This window comes from Dasypus novemcinctus, chromosome 19, assembly GCF_030445035.2.
Source record: "Dasypus novemcinctus isolate mDasNov1 chromosome 19, mDasNov1.1.hap2, whole genome shotgun sequence".
In the NCBI taxonomy this organism is placed as follows: Eukaryota; Metazoa; Chordata; class Mammalia; order Cingulata; family Dasypodidae; genus Dasypus; species Dasypus novemcinctus.
This window is the reverse complement of record NC_080691.1, coordinates 23789426-23802651: the sequence shown is the minus strand read 5'-3', so window position 1 is coordinate 23802651 and position 13226 is coordinate 23789426.

Sequence of the window (13226 nt, the reverse complement as noted above, 5' to 3'; positions counted from 1 at the left end):
TTTAATTACTTGTTTGATGTTCTGCTCCTCTTCCTGGTTTTTAGTTTGTTCATTGGATTGGGGCATGTTTCCCTGATTACTGATTTGGTTTGTAGTTTTTGTTGCTGTCTGGTCATCATTTTATCTTGACAGGTTTAATCAGTTGCTTAGCTTCTTTGTCTAGTTTGGGGTTTAATTAGTCATTGTTTTTGTGTGCATGTTAAGTCTTCTCTTTGTCACTTTGTTCTTCTTATTCTATTTGCTCTTTGTTGGCTAAGTTCACTTGAAGAAAAATATTAGAGCCAAAGAAAGCAAAAGGAGTAAGAAAAGAAAATGAATAATAGTAGTATTGATAGTAAATATTAACAGAGGAACCATGTGAGATCTAGGAGAATGGATATTAGGCTCATGTAAGGTATGTAAAGTTATAACAGTAAGAAAAGTAGAGTACATACAATGAGACAGTAAACTGAATATGGGGAGGAATATAATGTGAATTAAAAGGCCAGTATGTTCAGGAAAGAGGGAAAGAGAAAAGAAAGGACAATAATATAAAGAGTGAATATATTCCTTGTGAGCTTTTAATTTAAAATTTTTTAAATAAATAAAACTATCATCTAAAAAAACAAATATAATTATAATCAACTACAAATTATAATCAAAAGGCAACAAGTAAAAACAGAACAAAATTTAAAACTCTAATTCTAAATTCCAAAGAAGTTTGATCTAATGAATGGTACACTGGATAGAGAAGCAGAAATCTTCCTCAGATTTCCCTTTCAACAGCAATTTGCCTAAGGACTCTAGAAAAGTTAATATTTTCCCATGTCAGAATTAAGAGAACATGGTAATGCAGTGATGTCCAATCAGTGATACTGTCAGTGATCTGGAAAGGGGTTGTAAGAGATCTTATGAAACTCCCTTCAATCTTCCTCTCTTTAGAAACTTTTGGTGAAAGGCAATCAATTTGAAAAATGTATAAGTGAAGAAATGGAATAGTTTTTTTTAAAAAAAAGCAATAACAATCTTTGGGAAAAGAAATTTTAAAAAGTGTTAATGTAAGGATTACTCAGAATCATCTGTAGTCTTCCTGTTCCAATATAAACTTTATATACATTACTTGGAATTTTTGGTAACCACAAATATGGCCTTCCTAGCTGTCTATTTTCTGTTTTTGAAATTAATTTCTTTTTAAAAAAATCAATAAATCACTGTTCCATGCACTGTTAAAAAAAAAGTGAATATGAGACAGAAAACAGAACAAAAGTGTTAGAAATAAAAAGTCAGGAAAATAGGGGGACAAAGAGAGGTGTAATATAAGAGAAACAATAAATGATGGAGGATAGAAAGATGTAGAGGAAAGGGGATAGTGTTGATGGCTAAAATCAATACACACAGCAAAGAGGAAATGGAGGATGAGGAAATACAGAAATGTGAAGCACTCCTTGCAGCACCTAATATAAAAAAAAGTAAAAGAGAAAGAGAGAAAAGAAAAAGAAAGGGAGAAAAGGGAGCAGAGAAGCAAGCAAGAAAAAGAAATAGAGGAAAAAAAGAAAGAAAAAAGGGCCTTGGGGGGAAAAAAGGAAGTTAAAACAAAAAGACAAACCAACAAAATACCAGACAAAGTTTCAAGCAAGGACTCCTCTTTTCAGTTAAACAAAATGCTTAGGAATCTGACGTTCCCCCTTTCTCCCTTCCTCACTTCCCTCTCTCCCAGGCAGCAGGAAAGCTGCATGAGGGGTCCAGTAGGAGATTCAAGTGGGTCCTTGTTGAACCAGCTCTGCACAGAAAACAATGACTCTTAATTTCCAGAGAGAGAGCACCCACACCTCACCAGGAACCCCAAGTATGCTATTGGAGGCTTGGAAAACACCTCCTATAGTCCCTCCACTTTAGGTGTGCTACTGGAGGGCGAGTTGATTTTCTGACTCCACCTTCTCCCAGACCAAGTTTCCTATCCCAGGGTATTTAGGTAAGTTGGTCTTTCTCAGCAGATTCGCCACTCCTTTCTTCCCAGGCTCTCCCCAAGCCAGCTGGTATGCTCGTCCAAGAACGAACAAAACAAAACAAAACAAAGGGAGGGGACCAGAAAATTGAACCCACACTAGCCAGGCCCCCCTACTACACCCCCCACCGAATCCCTCCCTCCCACGGAGTCAGTCCAAAACTGGAGGGCTAGAGCAATCCCAGACCTCCAGGAGCGCTGGACTTGGGAAAGAGAAGTCCAGGACACTGCAGACTCAGGGTATGTACGTCTGTGGAACATTGGCTATGAGGGCTTAGGGGACATGGACCTGGGGACCACGCATCTGGGGATCACGGGGCCCAGGAACGCCGCCGCACCACCAACAGCTCTCAGGGAACACCGCGGCAGCCAGCCCCAGGGGGAAGGGTCCCGCCTCCCCATAGCTTCCGACCTCTGTGCTTGTAACCAGCAATTCTACCTTAGCAAGCACTACTTCTGTCACAGTCTCTCCAAATTGACGTCCATCACCTCCTGCCTTGCAAGCCCCCGAAACAGCCTGCTCCGGCAAGACTCCAACCCCACTCGGCCGCTTCTTTGCAGGAGAGACTGTGACGCCATCACTCAGACGCCATCTTGCCCCACCAACCTCTCATATTTTTAATGTAACATTTTGTGTGACCTATGTATCTTTAAAAAAAAAGACAATAAATTTTTTTAAAAAGAGTATCTGGCACAGAAAGGACTAGCAAGGATTTGCCTAGAATGAGGGTTCATCCATTGTCATAACGATGGTTATGCATAAGCAAGGAAACAATAGTTACTACGATTCATTTCCAATGGTACTTGATAGGGTTCCAACGTCATCACCTCCAAGCCAAATGCCCAGAGCCTGTGTTTAAAAAAAAAAAAGCCCTGTAAACTGGTGGATCTGCCTTAAGAATGCGGTTAAAAACATAGGTTTTGGGATTCAGACCTATCTGCCTTTGAATCCCATCTGGGCTTAGCGACTTCACTCAAGTACAGTCAGAATTGGAGGAGAGAGTTTACCACCTGCAAGTTCTAAGAACACAATGGTAAAATGTCCTTGAAATACTGTGTTTTGTGGCAAAAAATATTTTGAGGTAGACAGTGTGGAAAAACAGAATGCCACTTTTGCTTATGTGCATGTTTCGAAACCAAGTTTCCCTTTCCCAAAGCCTTTAACTAAAATGAACCTCCAGGAAAATGTATTTATTACATGGCTTGAATGAAATGTCTCCTGTCATACCTCAGGGGCTCAGGGGTAAGACAATTCACGTGGAGAATAAGGGACTTTCCAAGACTCTGCTATCTTCTCTACAAATGGGAAAGATAAAACATATGTCCCTGGGTGTGGCAAGAGTATATTAGAAGAGATAATATGTATGAAGTGCCAAGTATAGATTGTGGGAGCAAAACTACATGTCTTTATTATTAGGCACTGGCTTGGGCTGGAACCTTCTGCAAGACGGAGCACCTGTTTCCACTCCTTTTATGCCACTTTTGTAAAGTTTAGGGTCATGCTTTAGCACATAGAGGACTTGTAATTAATACCTAATTCAATTTATTTAGCAAATGTTGTCTCTGCCCACTGTGTGCCAAGAATCTAGAAAGTAAACAGGGGCAAGACCTGTGACCTTGAAATCATGGTCTAGGCCAGAGGTTCTCAAAGCGTGGTCCTTGAACAAGCAGCGTCAGCTTCACTTGCTTGAAGAGCAGATTCCCCACCCGAGGGCGACTGACTCAGGAGTCTGTGAGAGGCACCGCCCGCAGTCTGTTGTTTAGCAAGCCCGCCAGGGGATTCCACTGCGGGCTCAAGTTCAGAACCATGGCCTTGGGAGGCACATAAAAAGACTGTTGTCTCATCAGTCACCAGACGAGTGTTGTGGTCTGGATGAATTCAGAGGGCTGTGGTCACTCAGCCCCGTGGGTCCCAGAGAGGAGCCAGGACCCAAGCTGCATGGTGAAGGATAGTTAACTAAAAGGTTTCTTTCCTCGACCAGGGGGTGAATTTAATGGCATTTTTTTTTTTTAAGATTTATTTTTTATTTATTTCTCTCCCCTTCTCCCCTGCCTCCCCCCCGCCCCAGTTGTCTGCCCTCTGTGTCCATTCGCTGTGTGTTCTTCCGTGTCTGCTTATATTCTTGTCAGCAGCACCTGGAATCTGTGTCTTGTTTTGTTGCATCATCTTGCTGCATCAGCTCTCCGTGTATATGGCTCCACTCCTGGGCAGGCTGCACTTTCTTTCACGCTGTGCAGCTCTCCTTAGGGGATGCACTCCTTGAGTGTGAGGCTCCCCTACATGGGGGACACCCCTGCATGGCACGGCACTCCTTGCGCGCATCAGCACTGCACGTGGGCCAGCTCCACACGGGTCAAGGAGGCCCGGGGTTTGAGCTTGGACCTCCCATGTGATAGGCGGACGCCCTATCCATTGGGCCAAATCCACTTCCCTTAATGGCATCTTGAGGGACTATTTAAGGTTATGAGAACCAGGTAAGGAACAGTGTTTGGCAGGGTGACGTCGACAACTGCTCTACCCTAGGTTATCCTTGTGAGAGTGTTTCATGGACCCTCCGCTCCTGGAGTGCCACGGTCAAGTCCATTTGGAGAAACAGTGCCTCAGGCTATGTGGACCGTGTGCAGCTGCAGGCTTTGTTGGGAGTCTCTCCATTAAATTGGGATAGATCTTGTCTTCTCAGACCAGCCTTCCCAGAGGGTTACTGGTTTGGGGCGCCTGCAGGATAGCATCTCAGGGGTGAGAATGTGGATGGTGTAAGTGAAGAATAGCTTTGCCTATGGGCATGGAGAGAGAAAAATAAGGATTCAGGTCAGAGAAAGCAAAAATAGCGGTGCTAGTTTGATACAGTGGTCAGCACACTTTCCACTGACCACAGTGGGCTAGTAAAGTGTAGATTGTTATTGACAAGGCTTTGACACAGTCGCCAGTGTCCCTGGAGCAGCACAGCACTCTCTAGTGTCCAGTGAAGTACAAACCCAGGAAGGTAAATGAAGTACCATGTGCTATCAAATCTAAGATGGAGTGCACCCTTATTTTATTACCCTAGGAAAAAAGAAGTAAAGCCTCTGCCCATTAAACTACCATACACCATTGATTGTCAGACACATTCTGATCTCAAAGATAAAAAGACGTGAAAAATATACTCCTCGAATAGATGAACTACAGGATGGGGTCTTCTGAGAAGCTAGAGGATTTTTATTCCATCTTAGAATCAGATTTTTAGATTTGGGACCTGGTTTCTCAACCTCGGTGCTATTGACATTCTAGTCTGGATGGTTCTTTGTTGTGGAGGGGTGGGGGTGAGGGGGGTTATCTTGTGCATTTTAGGATGTTTCACAGCATCCCTGGTCTCTACCGACCAGAAGTCAGTAGCACACACCACCTCAGTCATAACCACAAAAAGGCTCCCAAATGTCTCCCAGAGGCAAAATCCCCGCTATTGAGAACTGCTTGATTAGAGACCTCCCAGCCCTGCTCTCCATACTCTCCTGCTCCTTCGCTGGTGATCTCATAAATGGGGAAACTGAGGCCCAGATAGGGGTAGTAAGTTTCCCTGAGTGACTTCTGTGGCCAAAGCAGATGAGTTGTTACCCCTGGAAGTTTTCCTTGCTTGCCTGATTTCATTCTTTCATTCATTCCTCATTCACTCAAGAAATGCTTTTATGGAGCACCAGCTGTATGCTGGGCTTCATGCTAGCTCCTGGGGAAATGGTGTCTTAGTCTGCCCCCCCCCCCACCCCTTCCAGAAATAGACCCTGGAATAAGGATTTAAGTACACGTGTATGGGAAGTGACAGAAGACGGGTAGAGAGATGGGGACCTAAGACAGGGAAGGGAAGGTGACAACCAAGAGCGTGTTACCAGGCAGCTCCCACTGGGGGCAAGTGGAGCTTAATCCCACTGGGAAGTTCTGGGAACCCACGCAGGACACGATCCTCGGAGGTGTCCCACCCAAGGGGTGAGGCAGCTGGGTATTCATCCACCAATGCCCCGCAGGCGCTGGCTCGAGGATGGCCCTGATTAATTTTTGTGCACCTCTGGCCTTCCACGAGGGTGGCTTAATAGATGTTGGAGCTGGAGAAAGTCCTCAGGTAAAGAGGTGCAGGGGCCGGGGGAGGAAGCAGGGTGTATTAGTCAGCCAAAGGGGTGCTGATGCAAAATACCAGAAGCCTGCTGGCTTTTATAAAGGGTACTTATTTGGGGTTGGAGCTTACAGATACCAGGCCATAAAGCATAAGTTACTGCCCTCACCAAAGTCTATTTTCACGTGTTAGAGCAAGATGGCTGCCGACGTCTGCGAGGGTTCAGGCTTCCTGGTCCCTTCCAGGGTCTTGCTTCTCTATGGGCTCATGGTTCCTCTCTTCCCAGGGCTTCTTTCTTCCTGGGCTTAGGGTTCCTCTCTTCCCGGGGCTTGCTTCTCTTTCCTCTGTGAGCTTACTTCCTAGGACTCCAGCTTAAGACTTCAGCATCAAACTCCAACATTAAAAAACCCAACATCAAAAATCCCCAACTCTGTCCTTTGCCATGCCTTTTACCTGTGAGTCCCCATCCACCAAGGGGTGGGGACTCAACGCCCTAATGACCTGGCCCAATCAAAGCCCTAATCATAATTTAATTATGCCCAGGTACAGCCCAGATTACAAACATAATCCATATCTATTTTTGGATTTCATAACCATATCAAACTGCTACAGAGGGCCAGCTGAGTGAAGTGGGAGCATGTGGGTGGGCACCAGCAGCAAACCAGGGACGAACCCCATTCTCAGGATGTTCCCATCCAGTGGTGGGGTGGCTTCATTTTCCGGGGCTACCTTACCACAAACAGCAGAGGTTTACTGTCTCATACTCCCGGAGGCTGGAAGTCCAAAATCAAGGTGACAGCAAGGCCACGCTCCCTCCAAGCAATATGGAGAATCCCTCCTTGGCACTGCCCAGCTCCGGTGCCTGCCAGCAGTCCTTGCATTCCTTGGCTTGCAGCCGCAGCACTTCAATCTCTGCCTCGTCTTCCCACGGCCTTCTCCTCTCCTGTCTCAGAGTCCAACTTTCCCTTTCACAAAGGCACCAGTCAGATTGGGTTGGGGCCCACCCTGACCCAGTTTGGCCTCATCAAAGACCCTATTTCTGTATAAGGACATATTCATGGAGCCGAGGGTGAGGACTTGAATATTCTTTTGGAGGGATGCAATTCCAGCTGCACCAGGGAGATTGACCTTAATCAATTCATCACTCCATTAAATGTACAGCCACACGAATTTAAGTGTATGAAGCACAGGTGTATGGTGCTATGTGTGTCACCAGGGAAGGGCACCCTGGGGAAGTGACATTACGGTAGGAACGAGCACACCTGGGGAGGGCAGAGGGACAGCGGGTGCAAAGTCAGTGCAGCAGTTGCAGTTGCAGCCCATTAGAGGAACTGAACAGAAGCCCGCTGGGGAGAGAGGAGCCAGGGGCTGCAAAGCAAGGGGGAGAGTGGCTGCAGTTGTGGTTATGCCTGGAGAGGTCTGGAGAGGCCAGACCTTGCAGGCTATGTTAGGGTGCCTAGCCTCTGTCCTAAGAGACATGGGGAGCCACTGAAGGCTTTAGGCAGGCAGGGGACACGCTCAGATCTGCTTGTTGAGCTAATACTTTGGCTATTGTAAACAAGGGATGGAGGTGGGTGACAAGAGTAGAAGAGACCAGCTTAGATGCTACAGCAGTGTCCTGGTGAGAGGTAGTGGTAGAAGCAGTCAGAGGCTGTTAAGAACAATTATTCTAGGCACTGTTCCAAGAGCTTTACTCACAAACAAACCAGGAGGGAGGTGTTCTGGTGACTACCCATTTCACAGAGGAGAAAATGGAGGCTCAAAGTGGCACACCTACGGATCATGAGGACCAAGACAAACCTAGTCCCAGATCCTGCACCCAGAGGCCCTAGGCTTGGATTAGGAGGGCGGCAGAGGAGACAGAAGGTGGAGGGATGACTTTCATGCAAGGTCATTCATTCATTCACTCATGCTAGTTCATTCATTCATTTGCGTGATCACATTTGTTCATTCATTCATCCCAACCGTATTGGTTTAAAGCCGACCACCTGCTGGATGTGGTTCCTAAAGCCTATCCTCGTGGTGCTGCTTCTTACGCAGCCTCCCTGACAACCCTCCCAGGTAGGTGGTGTTACCCCATTTTGTAGATGAGAAAACTGAGGCGCAGAGAGATGAACTCACCCAGCCCCAAACATTAACTAGCAAGAGGTAGATGTGGGCTTTGGACTCAGGGTGGTCTGCCGTATTTGTTCTTCACCCAACTCCATACAGTGCCTGAGGCCTAGTTAAACCCAGGAAGCAGCAGCCTGCAGCCGAGGCAGGGCCCAGGGAGGCCTGGAGGGGCTGAGCCCTGGCACGTATAGCAAGTAGTTTTAATGAAAGTTTAAGAGATGAAAACTGAGAACTCGGCATGGGTGCAGGCCCCCAGGTGGGTCCTTTGATTCTCAGCAGCCTCCCTGATGCACCATTCTCCATGACCGAGGGACAAGTACCTGGCCCCCTGATGCTAGAATGTTCCAGAATCAGGACTCCAGGGACAGGGCGGATAGAGATGGACTGCATGAAACCAAGAGAGGAGGTAGGGACAGGGAAGACAAGGCACTCAGCCATTCCCTCTGCTTGCTTCATTAAATGCACTAATTTGGCCCTGGATATGAGGTCTCCCAGCACACATGTTTCTGGGTCCCGGAGCCAAGGGCCAACCCCGTTCTTAGGAGCTGGACTTGTGTGTCTGGAGACCATCTGGGGTCCAGGGAAAGGAGCCCCGAGCTGGAGGAAAGTCCAGCTCTGGCCCCTCAGTTTTCTGGGCAACCATCGCCGGGCCGTTCCCGCTTGGCGCTGCCAAGGCTTCCCGTGCCCTCGTTGGGAGGCGCGCTGCCTCGCCACTTGGGGCACACGGGCCCTACTGAGTTTCAAGGGAACTGGGATCCCAGCTGCCATCTGGGGTTCCATAGCTCCATCTGCCCCCAGTGATCCCCCTGGACTGGGAAAAGGAGTGGGTGTGAGGAGAGGGCGGGCGGGGCGGGGGCCCACAAAGGCCCCGGCAGGGATGGCCTCTGCTCCCGGCCTGGAGCGGCAGAACCCCCAGCGGAGGACACAGCCGTGGCCCGGGGCGGGGGCCGCTGCCCGGGCTCTATCTGGGGTCTATTTTCAGACCTCAGCCTGACGCTTGGAGAAGCCCGGGGCAGACAGAAGGAGAGGAGGAAGAGACAGAGAGGAAGAGCCGGGCGAGCCTCGACGGGGCCTGGAAAGACACACGGATTCACAGTGAAAACAACCATGTCTTAATAAAACATGCAACTGAACGTGAAAGTCAGGGGGATCCCAGGTGCAGGGCAGCTACGGAATTCGTGGAGCCCAGTGAAAGATGAAAAGGCAGGGCTCCTTGTTCAAAAAGCTGATAAAAAGTGCTTCTCAAGGTGCTAAACTAGAAGGCTTTTTCCTTTCTTCCCTGGTTTTGTTCTTAACTTGTCATGGTATTTTTTATTTGTTCTTTAATGCCATTCTAAGGAATGAAATACTAAAATTTTAAACGACTAGCATTTTACCACTCATCTTTATATTTTGTAAAGCTAATTTTAAATTAAACAGGAGTGTTTAACCTGTATGTGGAATCACCAGAATTGCACCAGGCAAAAATCAAAGGCAAATCCACTTTATAGGAATAATCACATGTGCCTAGGTGGATGGGCACAGGAAACCAAAGTTCCGAATGAAGATGAGTTCACTCACATGAACGCACGCGTGCACACACACACAGTGACAAACTACACTGGAAATGAACGTCTCAGGAATTGAGTCAGCAGGCAAATCAAATGGAAAGACTAATATACTAGCAAGTTGCTATTGTAAAAATAAAATATTAAAAAATTAAAAATTTAGAAAAGATGCTTTTGTAAAACAAGGTGAAAGATGTAAAAGATATGTTTAAATTATTGATAAATAAAAGAAGGAAGAGAAACACACTAAGAGGATATAAGAAAGAAATAGATTACACAAAGAATAAAGTAGAACCTAGAGGCAAGGAAAATAAACTACTTATTAAAAAATCAGTTGCTGGTTGTAATGTGCAGATTAGACATAGCCAAAGAGAAAACTAGTAAACTGAAAAATAGAATTCTGGGAATAACCCAGAATATAGCACAGAGAAATAAAAAGATGGAAAATATGAAAGAGAGCTGAAGAATTATGGAGCATGGGATCTCCATAACTCTGGAAAATCGCATCCATCAGCCATGTGGGATCTAAGCCCCCTCTCAATGTAGAGGTGGAGTGGACATCACCATCCTTGGGTCCACAGGATGGAGGAATATAATATGGATTGGAGTGGACTTGCTGGTATTCTACTAAAGAATTGTAGTGACTAACAATGGAAGTGATTGCATCATTAATGTGGAGACAGTGGCCACGGGAGTTGCTGAGAGGAGGGAGAGGGAGGAAGAGGTGTGATATGAAGCATTTTTGGGACTTGGAGTTGTCCTGAATGATATTGCAGGGACAGATGCAGGACATTATATATCCTGCCATAACCCACTGAATGGACTGGAGGGGAGTGTAAACTACAATATAAATTAAAATCCATGTGGTGTAGCAGTACTCCAAAATGTATTCATCAAATGCAATGAATGTGCCACACTGATGAAAGAGGCTGTTGATGTGGGAGAAGTGTGGGGGGTGAGGAGTGGGGTATATGGGAACCTCTTATGTTTTATTAACGTAATGTTTTGTGTGATCTATTTATCTTTAAGAAAAAGACAGGGAAACGGACTTGGCCCAGTGGTTAGGGCGTCCGTCTACCACATGGGAGGTCCGCGGTTCAAAGCCCGGGCCTCCTTGACCCGTGTGGAGCCAGTCCATGCGCAGTGCTGATGCGTACAAGGAGTGCCCTGCCACGCAGGGGTGTCCCCCACGTAGGGGAACCCCACGCGCAAGGAGTGCACCCCATAAGGAGAGCCGCCCAGCGTGAAAGAAAGCACAGCCTGCCCAGGAATGGCGCCTCCCACACTTCCCGTCCCGCTGACGACAACAGAAGCGGACAAAGAAATAAGACGCAGCAAATAGACATAGAGAACAGACCAGACAACCAGGGGAGGGAATTAAATAAATAAATCTTTAAAAAAGAAAGAAAAAGACAATATTAAAAAATAAATTAAAAAATAAAATCAAGCCTTGAGGTATAAATGCATATTGAATTGCAAATTAAAGAACAAAATTTACGCTGAAAGCAGTCTTAATAGTAAAAACCAGAAGATCACAGAAAATAATTCCACCATCTTTCAAGGAAAAATAATTGCCATCCTAAAGTTATAAAGCCAGTTGAGTTACATCAATTTTCTGAAGGCAAGATAAGTATATTTTCAAACAAAACTGATTAATTTTATTCCTCATAACCACCCACTAAATGAATTACTAAAGAATATCCTTCCAAATGAGGAATGATATGCACAAAGCAAATGGTGAGCAAAGTCTTTGGTAAATATTTTGGTAAATGTGAATAATTATTGACTGTAAAATAGAAATAAGCAGAGCTGGTGGGAGTAAAATAAATGTAAGTAATAAACTATACAACAGTAAGATAGATGACTGGAATGGGGGGGGAAACATTAGAGTGTCTTCAGGTTCTCGTAAGATTTGGGATGAAAGTAGAAATAGTGACAACTTTAGCCTTCAGCTAAATGTGAGTGTGAATCATTTAAGGATTAACTACTAAGACAGTAAATAATGCACAACTTCCAAACAATGGTGAGATGGTGAGAAGAATGGCTAAAATTCAATTGATTCAAAAGGAGGCAGGAAAGAACCCTGTTTCCATTTTCCATGCTACTTAAGCAAATACCATGAAATGGTTCATCTTAAACAATGTGAATTCACATGCTCACAGTTTTGAGGCTGGGGAAAATTTCCAAATCAATGCACGATCAAGGTAATGCTTTCTACCTGAAGACTGGCATTTGGGGGCTGGCTGCTGGTGATCCTTGGTTCCTCTGCCACATGGCAAGGCGTCTCTGGTTTCTTCCTTCTCATCTGGGCTCCATTTCAGCTTTTTGTTTCTTATGGTTTTCTGTCTGAATTTCATTCTCTTAGAAAGGACTCCAGTAATAGGATTAAGACCCATCTTGAATGAGGTGGGCCACACGCTAACTTAAGTAACCCCATCAAGAAGTTCTACGTACAATGGGTTCATTCCCACAGGGATGGATTAACTTTAAGAACATGTTTCTCTAGGGTACACATAGTTCCAAGCCACTACAAAGCTGAAAAAAGGAGCAAAGAAAAATACATTGTAAATGAAAAATTGAAATTAGAAATGGTAGAAATAAATTCACACTGAAATAACAATTGTAAAATTCTCATTGCAAGAAAAATGATTGTCAAATTAGACATTATAGCAGATTCTATTTTCCAAATATGTCCATAACAAATAATGTCCCACTCCACATGCTCTTCTTACAATGTGATGTCATTACTCTTCCTACTGAGATGTCCAGTCTGTATCCTTTCTCCTTGAATTCGGATGGGCTTGTGACTATAGCAGAAGTGATGATATGCAACTTATAAGGCAAGGACATCAAAGGTGATATAGTTTCTGCCAGTTCTCTCATGGCCAAGGGGACACTCACTCTTGGAAGTCAGCCACCATGCCGTGAGGAAGCCCAAGCAGCCACATGGAGAGGACACATGTAGGTGCTCTGACCAAGAGATAACTCCAGGTGAGCTCTCAGAAAACAGCCAGCCCAACTAGTCTGCCTTCTAAGATGGTTATCTTGAAAAGTGGCTCCTCCAGCCACAGGTCAAGCTTCCCCAGCTGATGCCATGTGGAGCAGAGGTGAGCTTTTCCCATGAAGCCCTGCTCAAATTCAGATTTGAGAGCAAAACTAATGATTATTACTATTTTAAGCCACTAAGTTTTGAGGTGGTTTGTTACATAGCAGTAGTACCCAGATTAGATATAAAAAAAAAATCCAGCTATATTCTGTTTGCAAGGAATATAGAGATGTAATAACTTAGGCAACAGGGGAATGTTAGGTGAGAAGGGTCAAAATTGATAAGTAGGAGCCCCAGCTGAAATGCAAAATATATTCATGTTCTTTTTTTTTAATTTTTAAAGCAAGATTTATTATTTATTTATTTTTAAAATTTCTCTCCCCTTCCCCCACCCCCACCCCATTGTCTGTTGTGTCGACTTGCTGTGTGTTCTCTGTCCGCTTGCACCCTTGGTG